At 38.2% G+C, this 16,909-nt stretch overlaps 1 protein-coding gene and 1 long non-coding RNA gene across 2 annotated transcripts in view; one reads left to right on the forward strand and one right to left on the reverse strand.

The window, feature by feature from the left end:
- MACROD2 (MACRO domain containing 2) overlaps positions 1-16,909 on the forward strand; it is a 1,891,634-nt gene that overhangs the window by 262,562 nt on the left and 1,612,163 nt on the right. The gene's annotated exons all lie outside the window — the stretch shown is intronic.
- Positions 8,695-11,143, reverse strand: LOC106697020. Its single transcript, XR_001348040.2, has 2 exons — positions 10,423-11,143; positions 8,695-9,013 (listed from the first exon to the last, which is right to left on the reverse strand). It is a non-coding gene; the product is annotated as an uncharacterized LOC106697020 (long non-coding RNA).

The raw sequence follows: 16,909 nt of genomic DNA on the forward strand, positions 1-16,909 counted from the left end.
TGTCCCAAATGACAGACCTATATGAACAACTGCTCATGTGATATCTTTATCTTCACATCCTAAATCTTCCTGGAATCTCCCAGTGGGAGTCAGGTAGCACTTCTATTTTTAATAATCATGTGCACATTTCTCTATTACAGTACTTTCTACATTGCAGCATAATAATTTGTTTCTTTGTCTCTTTTTCTAGGTCATAAATTTCTTGAAGACACATTATATTTTTTATTTTTATATGCCCAGGATTTGCCACTGAGCACATAGCAATCACTCAATAATTTCTTTCTTGTATGAATGCATGAATTTGAAATCTGCTGCCATTAAACATATTAATTCTATCTCTAAGATACAGTTCTCTTTAGGAAGGTCTTACATGCCATTATTTAAGTTCTTGATAAATTGATATAAGTATTGATAAAATGTTTGAAAAATTTCAGCTCCAGGAAAGAGTCCTATGAGGTGCTATTAGAGACCTCTCTTCAGGATGTTCTTGAACAATTTTGGAGGTTTTGTTATTTAGTCCACCTAATAACATTGCTATGAAGCTTATTGTCCTCCATATGATCCTGGAGGATATAATTAAACATTGTTAAATGCCTTACAGAAATTATCAAATGTAAACTGTACATGATAAGGCAACTGACAATTGACATTTGAAGTATTTTCAAGCCAGCAATTCATTCTCAAATGGGGATAGGCCAAAATTCTTGTCTTCTAAGGGAAAGTCATATAGGGGAGCAAAACAGGAGGCATCTAGATCTTAAAGAGCAGAGAGACTGAGAGTGAAGATGTCTCTAATGTCTTCATCTTCCAATCTCCTCAAATTAATTAGGTTGATAATATGAAGGTCAATTGAGGAGAAGGCCCTAAAATTGTTGCAGCCATTTAAGAATTGCCACTTAGCCAAAATCCCACAGATATTTAAGCTAGAGAAGCAAATGTCACTAATTGGTTGGACCTGAGTTGGATATTGACTGCTGCAGCTGGAAGCTAGCTGGTTAGTCCTACTCAAAGTGTGGTCTGTGGACCAGAGCCAACACACACACACACACACACACACACACACCACAAAACAAACAAACAAACAAAAACTATTGAGAAGAAAGGAAGGGGATTTTACAATCAGAGTGGGAAGTAAAGTATAAGTGTAAACTTTAGTGTAATTTGAGAATGAATGGTCCTCCCATTAATGTAATAAAGTTGACATAAAATTTGAAATCTTGTATTGATTCAAAAGCCAAAGGGAGCTCTGCATTGTGGTCCTGAATTTTGGTTGGGGAAAGTGAAAGACACTTGTATCTTGTCCTAAACTGATAACATAGGTGGATAACAGACAGGCACTTTTTTTTTTACCCTTTAGTTTTCTTTCACTTTGGGGTTTGATGAGGAAAGATGGCTTTTAAAAAAGTGAAATTGGGGGATGGTCTGGGCTTCATCTGTTCACTTAAAATATAATTTTAGTAATTATGGTGTTATTGGTTTGAGAAACTGTCTTTTGGACATAGTCTAGAATAACAATTGTCAGAATAATTTTAGAACTATGAAATTTGAGTTTAGTAAATTAATATGTGAGAAGATCACAACAATAAGATGGGAAGAGAACCAAGATTTTCCAACTTTCAGAAGATTTCATTTATTAAGCCTATATAAGTTTCAACATTGCCAAAGGTCTTTGAAATTTTTGGAAAACATTTTTTCTTACTTGACTTTGCTTCTGGTACTCATTTTGGTAAATATTTTGTTATTTATATTCATTTCTAGTTTTTTTTTCTCTTTTCTAACAATTGAGTTACATCTCAAGGGATGGTGCTGGTGGTGGAGGGGTAAGGGTTATCTGTCATGTCAGTTTAAATGATTTTACTGAAAGTTAAAATCAACTGTGCTCATCTGGAAAGCAACCAATTTTAACAATTAAAGCATACCAACTGTGAGTGTTACATCTAGCGGCTCTAACTATAAAGTGTTGATTAGCGCTGTTTCATGAATCCTTCTTAAAAACAACCCAAGTGCTATAAACCGCTTAGAAGAAACTACAGTCAGTGTATTTGCCATCACAATGTGCTGATTGAGGCAGCTTGCCCTGAGCTAAACTTACTGTAATAAAAACTTCTGGACTGGAATGTGGTGATGGCATTTATGTCGTTTGCCTCCTAAGTTGCTTCTGCACTCTATGAACCCAAAGCAAACAGCTTTCAGTTTGAGGACCTCAGAGTGCTCTGCATGAGGCATTGCCGAGTTCCCATGTGTTGATTCTTGGAAGAATATGTTCTTTAAATCTTGCAGTGAGCACTTACTTATTACATCTTCTTACTTTGTCCAGACTATTGTGCAGAATTCACTTTGATAGGTGCTTTCTGATTCACATCCATGAACTTTTCCGATATGCCAATATACAACTATACACTGATCACGCTCCCAGTACAGACTCCCTAATTTCAGGTTTCCCAGACCTGCCTGATGATACAGATCACCCAGAGATTGTGACTGAGCCGGTCTGGGGTGGGGCCTTGGAATGTGCATGTATAATTTGCTTCCCAGGCGAGTCCTACCCTGAATCAGTTGAAGTTGTGCCCACCCACAGAACCTGAGGAGAAAATCTAGCAGCCACACACCAGAACAGAATTATTGTTTTAAGTATTACGTAAGAGAAATGGGAATGTTAAAAATATTTTTATTCAACAAACATTTTGTTGAGTACTTACCAGCAATAAATATTTACTGACCATATATTACAGTACAGTGCACAAAACAATACAGAGGGAGTTCATTGGAAAATAGACCTATTGTTAAAAATCAACATTTGTGAGGTGAGAGTAACACCATCAGAGGGTGTTACTATTTTTAAAGACTCATGGTGAATTCTTTGGTGTGTGGATCCTTATTGCCTTCTAAAACAGCATTAAGTCAGGGAAACTAGACCAAACTTATTGGTGTGGCACTCCAAAAAAATTGAAAAAGGCTCCAGGAACATTGACTAAAGCTATCTTACAGATGAAGTATCCCTTAACAAATCAATTGTGAATCAGCTCTGGGAAGGGCCCATTTTGTCTGCAGGGGAGGCTGCATAGATCTTCCCCACATAGTCCAAGGTCTGTCTACAGTTGTCTCTTTTTAAATTCAATACTTTTCAGTGCCTCCTAAAGGAACTGGTTGTGGAGACAAGCCAAAGCTAAAGAGAGATTAGGAAAGAAAAAAATGGTGATGGAGTAAATGAAAATAAGAGATTAGAAGGGCAAAGGATGGGTAATAAAAGTCCATACATGGTTCAGTCCTGTACTCTTAATGACAACCCACTAGCAGGGTATGGCTCTCCTTTTGCCCAGAGAGGGTAAGCATTTTTCATTCACCAGGCCTTACTGGGTTTCTTTGGCTCACACACCAGATGACTAGGAGGAGTACCCATGAAACTGTTATCACTTAGCATTGTTACTATAAACCATCCTTTTGAAACCTACATTTGAAAGTAGCACATGGAAATTCAGTACTGGTATATTATTATTATTTCTTACATTATTAGTTTTTGAACAAAATGAGGAGGACTCAAGACAAATTTTCTTTGAGGAGGAACATGATTAAGCCTCTTCAAGGACAAAGTTTTTAATGGCCTTACTGTAATATTCAAATAAATTTGATCTCTCAGATAATATCCTTAAATAAAGGAATTATTTTCCCTGGTCAGGAAAATATTTATTTTTTTATTGGAAATGTGGAAGATCAGAAAAGTAAATAGAAAAAAATCCACATATCATCTCACCACTCAGCAGTGAGCACTCAGTTGTCCTAAGTGGCCTTCTATTTTCCTAATCCTTGGGGCAGTGAAAAACTGAAAAATCTGAAGTTTTGTGCCTGCTCCCTTGTATCATATTTAAAGTAATACTATGAGATGCTTTATTTTAGCTCATGCTCCTATGGACCAGTAATATCTGAATAGCTATAATGACTGCATTTAAATCCATTTTATTCCAAATGCATGCAAGTAACTAGTAATTCTCTAGCCGAGAGATTATAGAGAGTTACTTAATGATTATACTGTTAAACAGTAATTCTTGACCACACGGGGTAATGTAATTAATGATATATTATGTTGAAACATACACACATTTGCTATACTATAATTTATGTGTTCTACATTCAGTAGAATGATAGTAGTGCTATTTTTGGTGTTACTGCACTTGGGTTTCCTTACATAATCATTTATGCTTGTGTTTCTAGAAGGAAGTAGATTCCATATCCCTCAGTTGTGGAAGTTGCTCACAGATCCTAGTTTGTGCTAATTTTACTCATAAAAGATAAACTATAATTTCTTTCTAAATACTAATTAATGTTCAGAGGGTCAAGAAAAGAAATGGTTATACCCTTTAAATTACTTTTGTAGTGAATTTGTTATTTGAATGTTCTTAAGTTATTAGCTCTGTTAGCTCATTCACAATAGCAGCAGTGTCATAAATAACTATAGCAGACTTCTCGAAGAGCTATGCTTCTTAACAACAGGACTCTTGTCCCAGTAAATTCTGAAGCCCTCAGGAGAAACAGTGTGTAATTATGAGTTTTTTTTGCCAAGGATGCTCTTCCTTTCTGTTTGCTACTCTCACTTCGAAAATGTTAATTTTTAACAATAGGTCTATTTTCCACTTAACTCCCTCTGTACTGTTTTGTGCAATGTACTGTAATATATGGTCAGTAAATATTTATTACCAGTAAATACTCAAAAAGAATGTTTGTTGAATACAAAATATTTTAACATTCTCATTTCTCTTATGTAATACTTAAAACACTAATTCTGTTCTGGTATGTGACTACTAGGTTTTCCTCTCAGGTTCTGTGGGTGGGCATAACTTCAACGATTCAGGGTAGGACTCGCCTGGGAAGCAAATTATACATGCATATTTCAAGGCCCCACCCAGACCTGCTCAGTCACAATCTCTGGGTGATTTGTATCATTAGGCAGGTCTGGGAAACCTGAAACTAGGGAGTCTGTACTGGGAACATGATCAATATAATTGCATATTTGCATATAGGAAAGATTATGGATATAGATTGAATTGATGGTGTTCATTTATTTCTAATGCTAGTCAACTCAGATATCAGAAGAGAAAATTGCTCTGATATGCTCTTTAAATTTTAGTTACTGAGAAACTTCAGTTGAAGCAATTTTAAAATTATCATTTATTGAGCACTTACCATATGCAAGATACTCTTGTAGTTTTTTGTGTGTTTACTAATGTTAATATAGAGATGTGAAACAATTTGCCCCAAGCCAAATAAGTAACAAGTAGGAAATTTTGGCTTTGAACCTAAGAAGTAGGTCTTCAGAATTTGCACAATTAACCCTTGGAATATATTGCCTATAGCCACCAAATGCTATATACTTACTAATGTGTCAGGCACTACTATAGTCAGCACTTCGTATACTTTAAATTTATTTACCAATCCTATAAAGAAATGTTTAGAAAGACAAATTTAGAGAGATTAAGTAATTTGTACAGAGTTAGCTCGCTAGTAAGTGGTAGAACCAGTATGGTTTGAAGTTGGGTTTGTTCAACTCCAAAGCTCTATGCTCTTAACTACTACACTATATGAAAGAATGACATATTTGAACATGCTAATTTCTTGTCACCTTTTCAGTATTTTTTTAAATAAAAATAATAGTTTCTTGGGCTTTTTGGAAGATAATTGTATAACACTTTAATGTCTACATTTAATATCTACATTAAAACACTTCAGTGTTGACATTAAATTTTGGAAAATATTCTGAAATATCCTATATAATAAAAGGCTAATATACAAATTGTCCCCTCGGGAGTTTGACCAGGAGACTGGGAGTTTGATTGCTATGACGTGCGCTCACCACCAGGGGGCAGCACAGAATGTGGGCTACCAGTGGTGGCAGTGGGGCACTGAGGGAGCAAGGGAAGGAGGAGGTGGGGAGCTGGGGAGGTGGAGAGGTGGAGAACCTGATTGGCCCTGATCACTGCCCAGGCCTAGGGACCCTATCTGTGTACAAATTTTGTGCACCAGGCCTCTAGTATATTATAGTAAATATATTCTGAAATTATTTCTGTGCCAGAAAGATTTTTAAAGAATAAATTGGTTATTCTATTGCCTGCTATAGACTGCTATAGAGCACAGGATTAACATTCTTTTAAGAGATTCTCTTTTTAAAAAATTCTTTATTGTTTAAAGTATTACTGGTATATATAGTATTACATATGTCTCCTTTTTCACCCATTGACCTCTCCCTGGCCACCTCTATGCCCCCGTGCATACCCTCACTGTCCTAGTGTCTGTGTCCATTGGTTATATGCATGCATAAAGTCCTTTGATTGATCTCTTACCTTCCCCCTCCTTTCCCTCCCTTCCTTCTGAAGTTTGATGGTCTGTTCAATGTCATTGGATCTATTTTTGTTCATAAGTTCATGTTGTTCATTATATTCCACAAATGAGTGACATCATGTGATATTTATCTTTCTCCATCTGGCTTTTTTCGCTTAGCATAATGCTCTCCAGTTCCATCCATGCTGTTGTGAATGGTAAGAGTTCTTTCTTTTCTTACAGCAGCATAGTATTTCATTGTGTAGATGTACTACTGTTTTTTAATCCACTCATCTGCTGTTGGGCACTTAGGCTGTTTCTAAATCTTAGCTATTGTAAATTGTGCTGCTATGAACACAGTGGAGCATATTTCCTTTCTGATTGGTGTTTCTGATTTCTTAGGATATATTCCTACAAGTGGGATTACTGGGTCAAATGGGAGTTCCATTTTTAATTTTTTTAGGAAACTCCATACTGCTTTCCACAGTGGCGGCACCAGTCTGCATTCCCATTAGCAGTGCATCCTTTTAAGATAGTCTTAACCCTATATTTTTTTTATATGAAATGATACTATAGCTGGTAGATACTTAAATATTTTGTGAACATTTGGTAAGAAGTTACCTTAATTTCTTTCATTTGAGCTTTAAATATTACATATGCATTTTGTCATAAATAAATGTGTGTTTTTTTTTACTTTGAAATGACATAAAATTACTTTTATGTATTTATTAAATATTTAATTAGAACTACTTCTCTTTTCTCCCCTTATTTGTCCTAAAATGACCGTGAAGTGATAATTGGTTTTAATGGCTCTTACTGCTACCTCTCTGTCAGGAAAGGTGAAGGATTGGAGACCTCGTGAAATTTGTCTGGGCAGGTGAGAAAGCTTAATGTGCTTGTGAACTAGCACACTTCTTCTAGGTAATATGTGCACTATAATTAATATTAAAATCTATTTTCCCCTCTTAGACCTAACCCTTTAAGTCTATTTATTAGTTAACATTCAAAGAGGAATTATCTGAGGAAAAATGTTAACTAAATTCCTATACCTTGAAAAGATTGGCATCTACGGTAATAAATTAGGAAATAGTAATGTCTTGCTTAAATCTGTTTATAAAACCAGAGAATCTATATATATAAAAGTCTAAGCAACTGTTACAATGAAATGACCAGAACAACCAGAACGACTGGTGACTATGATGTGAACTGACCACCAGGGGGCAGATGCTCAATGCAGGAGCTGCCCCCAGCCAGCATGCACCAATCACCGATGGGGCCTGCAGGCCAACCTCCCAGTCCCTCCCCCTGGCCATCCGGTCCCGATTGCCTGATCGGGGCCAGGCCCCTGGGCTGGAATGGGGAACTGGGGGTGGGTGGTAGCAGACACGGCCCCTTTCCCAGGTGGGCCAAGGGCCGGCTCCCTCCTCAGGGCCAGTGGCCCACCTCCCAGGTCCCTCCCCTATCCCTATCCCCAGCCAGCAGGCCCCAATTGGCCCACCGCCCACCCGCTGCAGTGCATTTGGCCCCTCCCCTGTCTGGCAGGCCCGATCTGCCTGATCTGGGCTTGCTGGTCAACCTCCCGGTCCCTCCCCCTGTCTGGCAGGTCCTGATTGCCTGATCAGAGCCAGGCCCCGGGCTGCAATGGGGAACCAGTAGTGGGTGGTGGCGGGTGCAGGAAGCAAGGGAAGGAGGAGAGGGAGGAGTCAGGGAGGCAGGGAACAGAATGAGATAGAATCATCCATCCACTGCCTCCTGCATGTCCCCACTGGGGATTGAGCCCACAACCCAGGTATGTGCCTTGACCAGTAATTGAACTGTGACCTCCTGGTTCACAGGTCAATGCTCAACCACTGAGCCACACCTGCCAGGCCTACACAGTCTGTTTAAGTGCAATGCCAAATTGTATAATCCAGGTTATCTCTTTCTAAATGTGAATCAAAATTAGCATGCCGAGAGAGAGAGAGAGAGAGAGAGAGAGAGAGAGAGAGAGAGAGAGATATCTATTCATCTACTAGAGGCCTGGTGCACAAAATTCATGCACAAGTGGGGTCCCTAGGCCTGGCCAGCAATCAGGGCCGACAAGGTTCCCTGCCTCTTCCATCCCTCATTGCCCACCTCCCCACCAGGGCTCTAATAGATGAATAGATCTCTCTCTCTCTCTCTCTCTCTTAGGGCAATGCTGGATTAAGAAGAAAGCTCAAGCAAAAACAAACAAAACAAAACTCATAGACATGGTCAACAGCATGGTGATCATAGCACGGCGGGGGGGGGTGGGGGGAGTAGGAGAGGGTACAGGGGTTATACATGAGATGGAAGGAGACTTGACTTGGGGTGGTGAACACACAATACAATATACAGATGATGGCTTATAGAACTGTACACCTGAAACTTATATAATTTTATTAACCGTTGTCACCCCAATGACTCCAATTAAAAAATAAAACACACACACAAAAAGATGGCCAATATACAAAATAGACCCCAACCCAGCAAGAATGCAAATAATATTAAACATTACTTAAGACAAAACAGCTCTGCCTCCCTATTGGAAAATGACGGTGCCATTAGTGCAGGGGGGGCTGGAGGAGAATACATGTTCACGTTCCACACTCTGGTGTGGTGTCTGCGTGGCCGGGGGAGTCCTCATCCTCCAGCTGTGAGACTTTTGGTCCAGGTGCTTCATATGGTCCTGGACCCACTTCTCCTTTGGGGGGAGAGGGAGAGAGGTATGCCCTGTTAGTATTTGTTTCTGTAAAATCAGTGCAGGGTACAGAGGGAAAATAGAAATGCCCAGAAGGCTATTTATCTTGTTTCCCTACTTCCTACTTTTTGTTACCTTATGTTCAAATGTCAGTTCTAATATCAGAAACCAGGAAAATCTTTCTTCATCATCAAAGATGAAAATAAAATTTACTTGGCACTTACTAAGAACCAGGTATGAGTTAAGTGCACAGCTTGAAATGTATAATTTATTCCTTACAATTAGAGAGGTCCTATTATTATCCTATTTTATAGAAGGTGAAACAGGCTTAGAAAGATTAGCTAAATGGCCCAAGGCCATATTCCAAGTAAGTGGCAGAAACTGGAGCTGTCTATTTCAAAGACAATGCTCTTAATCTTCATCTCAAATACCAGTTGTACATATAGTATAATAGAGTATTATAGTATATATTTTGTTGTGTACACTTGGGGTCAGCATTTCACAACAAAGAGAGCAACATAGAAAAGACAGAAGACCTGGAGCTAAGAGTCTTGCATTTGGAATCAAGTTGCTTTTTGGAGTTCTAATTCTATTTGCAGGCTGCATAATCTGTTTGAACTTCCATTTCTTTTGTGATTTGGGAAGTAAAGGAGGTAATGGATGTGAAATGCTTAGTAAATTGTCTATGCTAGTTATCACGAAGATGGTGATTAATACTTTGCATTTGTAGAATGGTTTGCAATTTACAAAGAGCTTTAACAAAGGTTATCTCAGATGATAGTGACACACCATTGATGCTCGTTCATTCTATTCATTCATCCAACAAATAATTTTTGGAGTGTTTGCTAGGTGCTCAGCATTATCCTACAGGTTGGAGTGATTTAGCAGTGAAACAGCAAGGGGAAAATTACTTGCCTTCATAGAGTTTGCATTTTAATGAGGAATATAGATAACCTATTAAGTGAAATATATCATATATTAGATAATCACAATAATAAATGTAACCTCAATTCTTGCGTGGTGAGTGTTATAAGCTGTGTGCAGCTCAGTAGTTGGATCCATATTTTGATTCACAAACTAGTAACATGTTTTTCCACTAAAAACTGTAAACTAGTTACAGTTAGACTACAAACTTTTTTTCAAATTTTGTACTATTTTTAAAACATTGAGGGGATTCATTTTTTGATTTGTTAGCACACATCACCAAAATTCATGAAATCTCTTCTAGCTAGCTCTAAGATTCTATGAGTTATTGGCTAAAAGCATAGGATAAACATAGATCTCTAATACCTGTCTCTATTTATATGTGTCTGGTAAGTATACTCCAAATAAAGCATTTCAGCAAATCAAAGATTATTCTTAAAAAATAATTAATTATTAAAAAACATTAAATAATCTTGGCAATCCTTTACCTTTATAGATGAGGTAGTTGTATTCATGGATTATGTGTCTCAAATTGAGCACCAAGCCTGGGAAAAAGCTTTGGTGATGTGGCAACTCCATTCTGGCTCTTAGAAGACACAAAAGGATCATGAAAAGGTGTTGTAGTGAATGTAAACACTAAGATTTGTCTGCCAACTCTGAGTTTAAATTTATTGAAAGCTCTAGTAAAGACAGGAGTTATTCTTGGGATAATGTACAGCAATTAAATATTGGCCAGAAGTCACTATTCTGCATCATGGGGCAGGTGCTGAATTTAGGCCTTGGTAGAAAAATTCACACTTGCCCCATTAAAATGTTTCGAGATTTAATCCTAAAAAATGTCTTCTAGTTTTTATCTCAGGAAAGGAAAATAATGTGTTTTGTTTTTCTGGACTTAAACTCCTTTTTAAAGTTATTGAAGAAATATTCCTGCTATTTAAAGAGAATGGTCAGGAGCTTAAACTTCAGAAGCAGACAGAATCATTGTTCCACCACTTACTAACTATAAACTTTAAGAAGGATGTCATTAAAACTCCAAAAATATATCTGGCATCTTTTCCCCTCTCTCCTCTCCATCCTGTTCCAAATTACAAATTCTTCTCCATAATTACTAGTGACCTTATTACAAATGATATCTGATAGTCTGATCCCAGACATCATTCTCATCCTCTTCCTCTCCCACCTACTCCCTTCAATTGCTTTTTCTTGCACTAGGATGAAGTCCAGACTTCTTACCTTGGCCTTGTCCTTGGCCTTGGCCTACAAGACCCTGCAGGATCTGATCCAGCCTTGCCTCGCTGAGCTCACCACCTCTGTCTTGCTCTCTGAACTTGTGCCCTCTGACATTCCTAAACTCACTAAGCTGATTCCCCGCTTGAATCTTGACCACATCCTGTTTCCTGTGCTCAGAACATGCTCTACCTCATTCTTCACATGGCTGACTCTTTATCCCTCAGGCCTTAGACTTTCCCTTACTACCCAGTCTAAACAGGTTCTCCTGTTATGCTCATTCATAGAACCATGTTTTTTTCCCTGCCATGACACTTGTCACAGTTTTTCACTTTTTATTCACTTGTTTTTATCGGCAGTATCTGAATTCCTTCCTCCCCCAATTATAATCTTTATCTCTTTTTAAAAAATATATATATTTTATTGATTTTTTACAGAGAGGAAAGGAGAGGGATAGAGAGTTAGAAACATCAATGAGAGAGAAACATCCATCAGCTGCCTCCTGCACACCTCCTACTGGAGATGTGCCCACAACCAAGGTACATGCCCTTGACCAGAATCGAACCTGGGACCTTTCAGTCCTCAGGCCGACACTCTATCCACTGAGCCAAACCGGTTAGGGCAATCTTTATCTCTTTTGCGTTTGCTGCTGTATACCCAGCCCTAAGAGTTTTTTAGTAGGTACTCAATACATCATTGTTAATGTTGAATGAATAAAATATCTCCATGATCTTTCAAAGCCTTAATTTGCTCATCTTAAAAATACACATAATGCCATGGCCAGTGGTTTGAGTGTCAACTGTGCACTAAAAGGTTTCATGTTTGATTCCTGGTCAAGGGCACATACCTGGGTTGCAGGTTCGATCCCAGCCCCAGTCAGGACACGAGTGGGAGGCAATCAATGTGTCTTACATTTCTCTCTCTCTCTCTCTCTCTCTCTCTCTCTCTCTCTCCCATCCATTTCACTCTCTCTAAAAATCAGTGGAAAAATATCCTCAGGTGAGGATTAACAACAAAACACACAACACATATTAATTCTTACCTGTAAAATTATTATGTGAATTAAACAATATGAAAATATATAAAACACTTAGCACTGTTCTTGACAGAGTCCTCATCGAATGGAGCAGCAGCAGCAGCATGATCACCAGATGTCTAGGAAGCCCACTGTATGTGTAAGGCATTGTTAAGGTTTACACAACGTATTTTAAAAAGAGAATTCTGTTAGGCTTTTGTTTACCTAGTCTTTGCAATAAAAAAAAAATTATCATTGGTCCTCATCTCTATGAAATTAAAATGTGGAATTCCAGCAGTGGTTCCATACATTTTAATGGAACACTGATATGAACTAGCCTCAGCTTTGTAATGTCACAGTTATTAGAGCTATGCTGTACTTACAGAAGGGTAATTACTTTGGGTAGTAATTTCCTAGTCTGCCCCTTCTGCACTCTGGCCAGCTGGCATTGCAAAGGAAGCCCTGCTTTTATGTATACACACAATCAGTCTGTAAAATCCCATTATCCCCAACTTCCACACCCCTGTGGCTGCATGCTTCCCTTTGAAGCCTGTTAAAGAAGAAAAAAAACTTTCAAGGCAGCACTGAGGTTTACTTCTAATCTCATTTCACTCAAATAATGTAAAAATGAGATGGGGGATAGGAAGTGGGAGGGGTCCATAATGTGATTTACTTGCCCCTTCACCTGCAATCCTATGATACTTGTGGGAAAGCTTGGTAGAAATTGGGGTGGGTGGATAGAAATACTTCTTCAGTGTGTATTTTGAGATAAATTTGGATTTACTTATGTTTCGATGTTCAAACAATAGAGCAAGGGTGATTTGGTTATTCTAGTTCTTTTTCTTTCATCTTTTCAGAATGTCTTTACTATTTAATAGGAGTTTCTACCGATCTCTCATGGCCAACATGCTTCTTTTTTTTTTTTTTAAACTGTGATCATCTGTTGGAGTCCTAGGTGCAATGCCCTCCTCTGTGCTCCTTTTCTGTTCTGTGTCTCTAAGGATTTGACCTCCTTTTTGGCCCATTTCCTAACTGCTTCCACTGAGACCATTGCAATTCTGTACCTTTGGGTTCCAGTTCCCCATACAAGGAACATTTTTCTTAACGTTCTTTCCACCACCTTGAATTAATTGACATCTGTTCCCTGAGAATGACCCCTCCCTGCTACCTGTTGCATCTCTTGTTGTAACTATTTGATGAAATGGGGGGCGGGGAGGAGGAGTTTCAAATAAATTTTTCCTGCCCCTGAGAGACCACTTTCCTGACTGTGATTCCGTCACCTTTATTCAGAAGCCTTACTTTGGAAGTGCTTATTTTACATCAACATCACCTGATATCATACTGTCTTCCTCTTCTTAATCTCTGGGACATTTTCTGATCTTGCTTAGGAATGGTTTTAGAGATCTTACCATCATACCAACCTTTTCCAACTGAGTGATTTTGTCGTCCTTGCTGGTGACCCTTTCAAAATTGTAGGTTGTCAGACTCACTTCAGTCATCTAGAGTCACAGCCGTGAGTTGGCCCACACCTCTGTGCATCTCTGGTTTGTTTATGTTTCCTTCTATGAAATATGCTCCTGCCCTCACTGTAGATTCCTGATTCGGTATACCCCATCTTATTCCTGTGGTCAACAAATATCCCTCCTGGAATTCACTTCCTTTTTATCTATTTTGATCCTTCACACAACTGACCAAGATTCCTTCACCCTCCAAACTTCTTAGAGTCGTAAGCATTATTTTTGGTTTCTTTATCTTCCATTATCCTGTCAATATCCTGGAGACTTTTGCCTTATTGCTTTACTGACACTGCATTCAAAATCCCTGTAGATCTCCTCTTTTTCTATATTCAGCAGTGTCCTCTTCCCAGTCTATATTTCTGACTGCATTTTAAAAATATATTTTTATAGTTTTCAGAGAGGAAGGGAGAGAGAGAGAGAGATGTAGAAATATCAATAATGAGGGAGAATCATTGATCAGCTGCCACCTGCAGGCCCCTCAATGGGGATCAAGCCCGCAACCCGGGCATGTGCCCTCACTGGGAATCAAACCATGACCTCCTGGTTCATAGGTGGATGCTCAACCACTGAGCTACGCCAGCCAGGCCTGACTGCATTTTTTACTTCCTCCTTTCTTAATATTTCTAGCTCCCCGATTTCATAATATTTTCTTCTCATGATTCTTCTTCCTTTGTGACCCCCCACATTGTTTTGTTTTAGTTTTTGGACTCTTCTTCCCTCTCCTATCCTTACAAAGGGCAAGGGTACCTTTGATCATCTATTTTCTCTCTCTCTGCCCACTTTCTGTTGATGATCTCATCTAACCTCTCAATTTTGATAATAACCTTCTAGGTATGAATTCCTCTCCTGATGCTGAGGATCTGTCCCCATTCATTTCCAACTTCCAGTAGACATTCCAGAGGGATACCATAAAAATATGTTAAACCCAAGGCAATTACAATTTATCATATAAACTGAGTCACTATGAAAGTTTAAAGAGGGCAGTGTTAATAGCCAGTGTAAAGCTGTACTGTGCATATGGTCACCCATTCAAACCCAGTATGTACAAAAATACTCTGAAATTTGCTTTTCTAGTGTTTTCTATCATTAATTGCCCCATCAGCATTCTTTTTACCTAAGCTGAAAATCATCTTCAAATCTTTCTTATTCTTTCCTTAGTTTCCAATTTCTAGGAATTCTACCTTTCCTGTATTTTTTGAATTATATTTAAAATAAAAAGAAAACTATTTTCCCCTGCTCAGGCCATTATTGCTGCTTGCCTGGAATGCTGTATAGTCTTCTAACTTGTCTTCTTACTTACAGATGCCTCTCATTCATCCTTCATCTAGTATTCTTTATTCCTACTAAATATCCCTCAAGTACACTGATTGTTTATGCACCAGCCATATAATATCAAGCAGACTTCTCAATATGAAATTCAACACATTACAAAGCCTGACATAAAACTAAAATAAAATCAATCAGTGGTCTTCAGCCTCATCAGAATCACCTTTGGAATTTAAAAAAAATTAAATGCCGAACCTCACTTAACCTGGGAGATTTAAATTTGGTAGCTCTGTTTTGAGGACTGGTTATCTTAATAAAGCCTCCCCAAATGATTTTGACCAAAGCCGCTGAAAATCATTGCCCTATTTTCCTATCTCCATGACTTGATTACCATTTTCACTCCATAGCCAGTATCTTCTTTTCTTTGTTTTAAAAAATATATTTTTTATTGATTTCAGAGAGGAAGGGAAAGGGAGAGAGATATATAATCACCAGTGATGAGAGACACATTGATTGGCTGCCTCCTGCATGCCCCTCACTGGGGATCAAGCCTGCAAGCTGGGCACCAGAAATCGAAACATGACCTCCTGATTCATAGGTCGATGCTCAACCACTGAGCCATGCTGGCCGGGCAGTATCTGCTTTTCTTGCTTCCTCTTTCAATACCTTCATATCTTTCAATACCCAGCCCTAATTTTACCTCCTTCGTGAAGTCTTCCTTGTTTCATCCAAGCAGATGTAATTATTTCTTCGATACTGCAGTCACAGTAAACTTCCATTAGATTATATTCATATCTAACAACCTCTAGACAATACAGTTCTTGAAGGCAAGGCTTTTGCTATTTATAATATAGAGAAGCCACTCAGTGAAGATCATTGGCTATTGAGATTACTTGTAGATACATTTTACACTCTCACAATAAGCATGAGTTACGTTTTGCTAATTTAACCAAAGTCCAAAAGCATAAAGTGCAGAAGTTTCAATTCCAAAACCATGCTAAATTAAGATTTGCTAATCATGCTAAATAGGAGAAAGGAATTAAAATTTTAAAGGCCTCTACTGTTTTCAGCAGCAGATGAGCTAATATTAAATATAGTGGTGGATTGGTGCCTTTAACTCCCACACTTCAGGTTTTAAAGCATGTGGGTCTCTTTGGATTCCTCGTGAAAACTGCCACGTTGGCATGTAGTTATACAACATGCTTTAGTCAGAAACTGTAGTTAGTAAAGCAGAGTTTTTTAGTAGTTCCTTTGGCACAGGGGAATACCTTTACTAACGCAGACTTGCTGAAATATAGAGCACAGTGTCGTTTTAATAGGGAATCAGAGTGTAAGCACAGTGATTTAATGTGGTTACTAGAGGCTGCATCCAAAAACAATTTCTGATTTTTGTCAAACAATCAGCAAGGGAGTGATTTTTACCTCTTTTTTTTTTGTAACTTCACCAGTTGTATTCTTGTTAAATCTGTCAGCTTTATACTCAGGATTGGATATTTTCCCTACAGTTTTGTGTTAGTATCTGATCAATAAAAATTGTAAATATTTCATTTGGGATATATGCAAATGTATCTGTAGTTAATTTAGTGCCCTTTAAGTTGACTTGTGGTTTTGTTCTATTGAAAGGATATATATTTTTTCAGCAAAGCATTTGGATTTTGTAGCAAGCCTAGTTAAAGAATAAAGGTTTAACCTCTCTGTGTTTTCTATATTTGCTGGTATAAGACATGTTTCTGGTTTATCCCAGGTAAAATTATTAAATGCACAGGAAGACAAAATTTCCTGTGGTCATGGAAGGTATACTAACTGGAAAATAGTCAATATAATCTCTTGGCTTTTGGCTTTTTATAAACTCATAGGTTTATGGGGACTTTATGGAACCATCTAGCTCTTTCCCTGACTTCAGTCAGGACTGCAGCTGAACTGGTCAAAACCTCTGAAAGCAAAGTCAAA

This window comes from Myotis lucifugus, unplaced genomic scaffold, assembly GCF_000147115.1.
Source record: "Myotis lucifugus unplaced genomic scaffold, Myoluc2.0 scaffold_42, whole genome shotgun sequence".
Taxonomy (NCBI): domain Eukaryota; kingdom Metazoa; phylum Chordata; class Mammalia; order Chiroptera; family Vespertilionidae; genus Myotis; species Myotis lucifugus.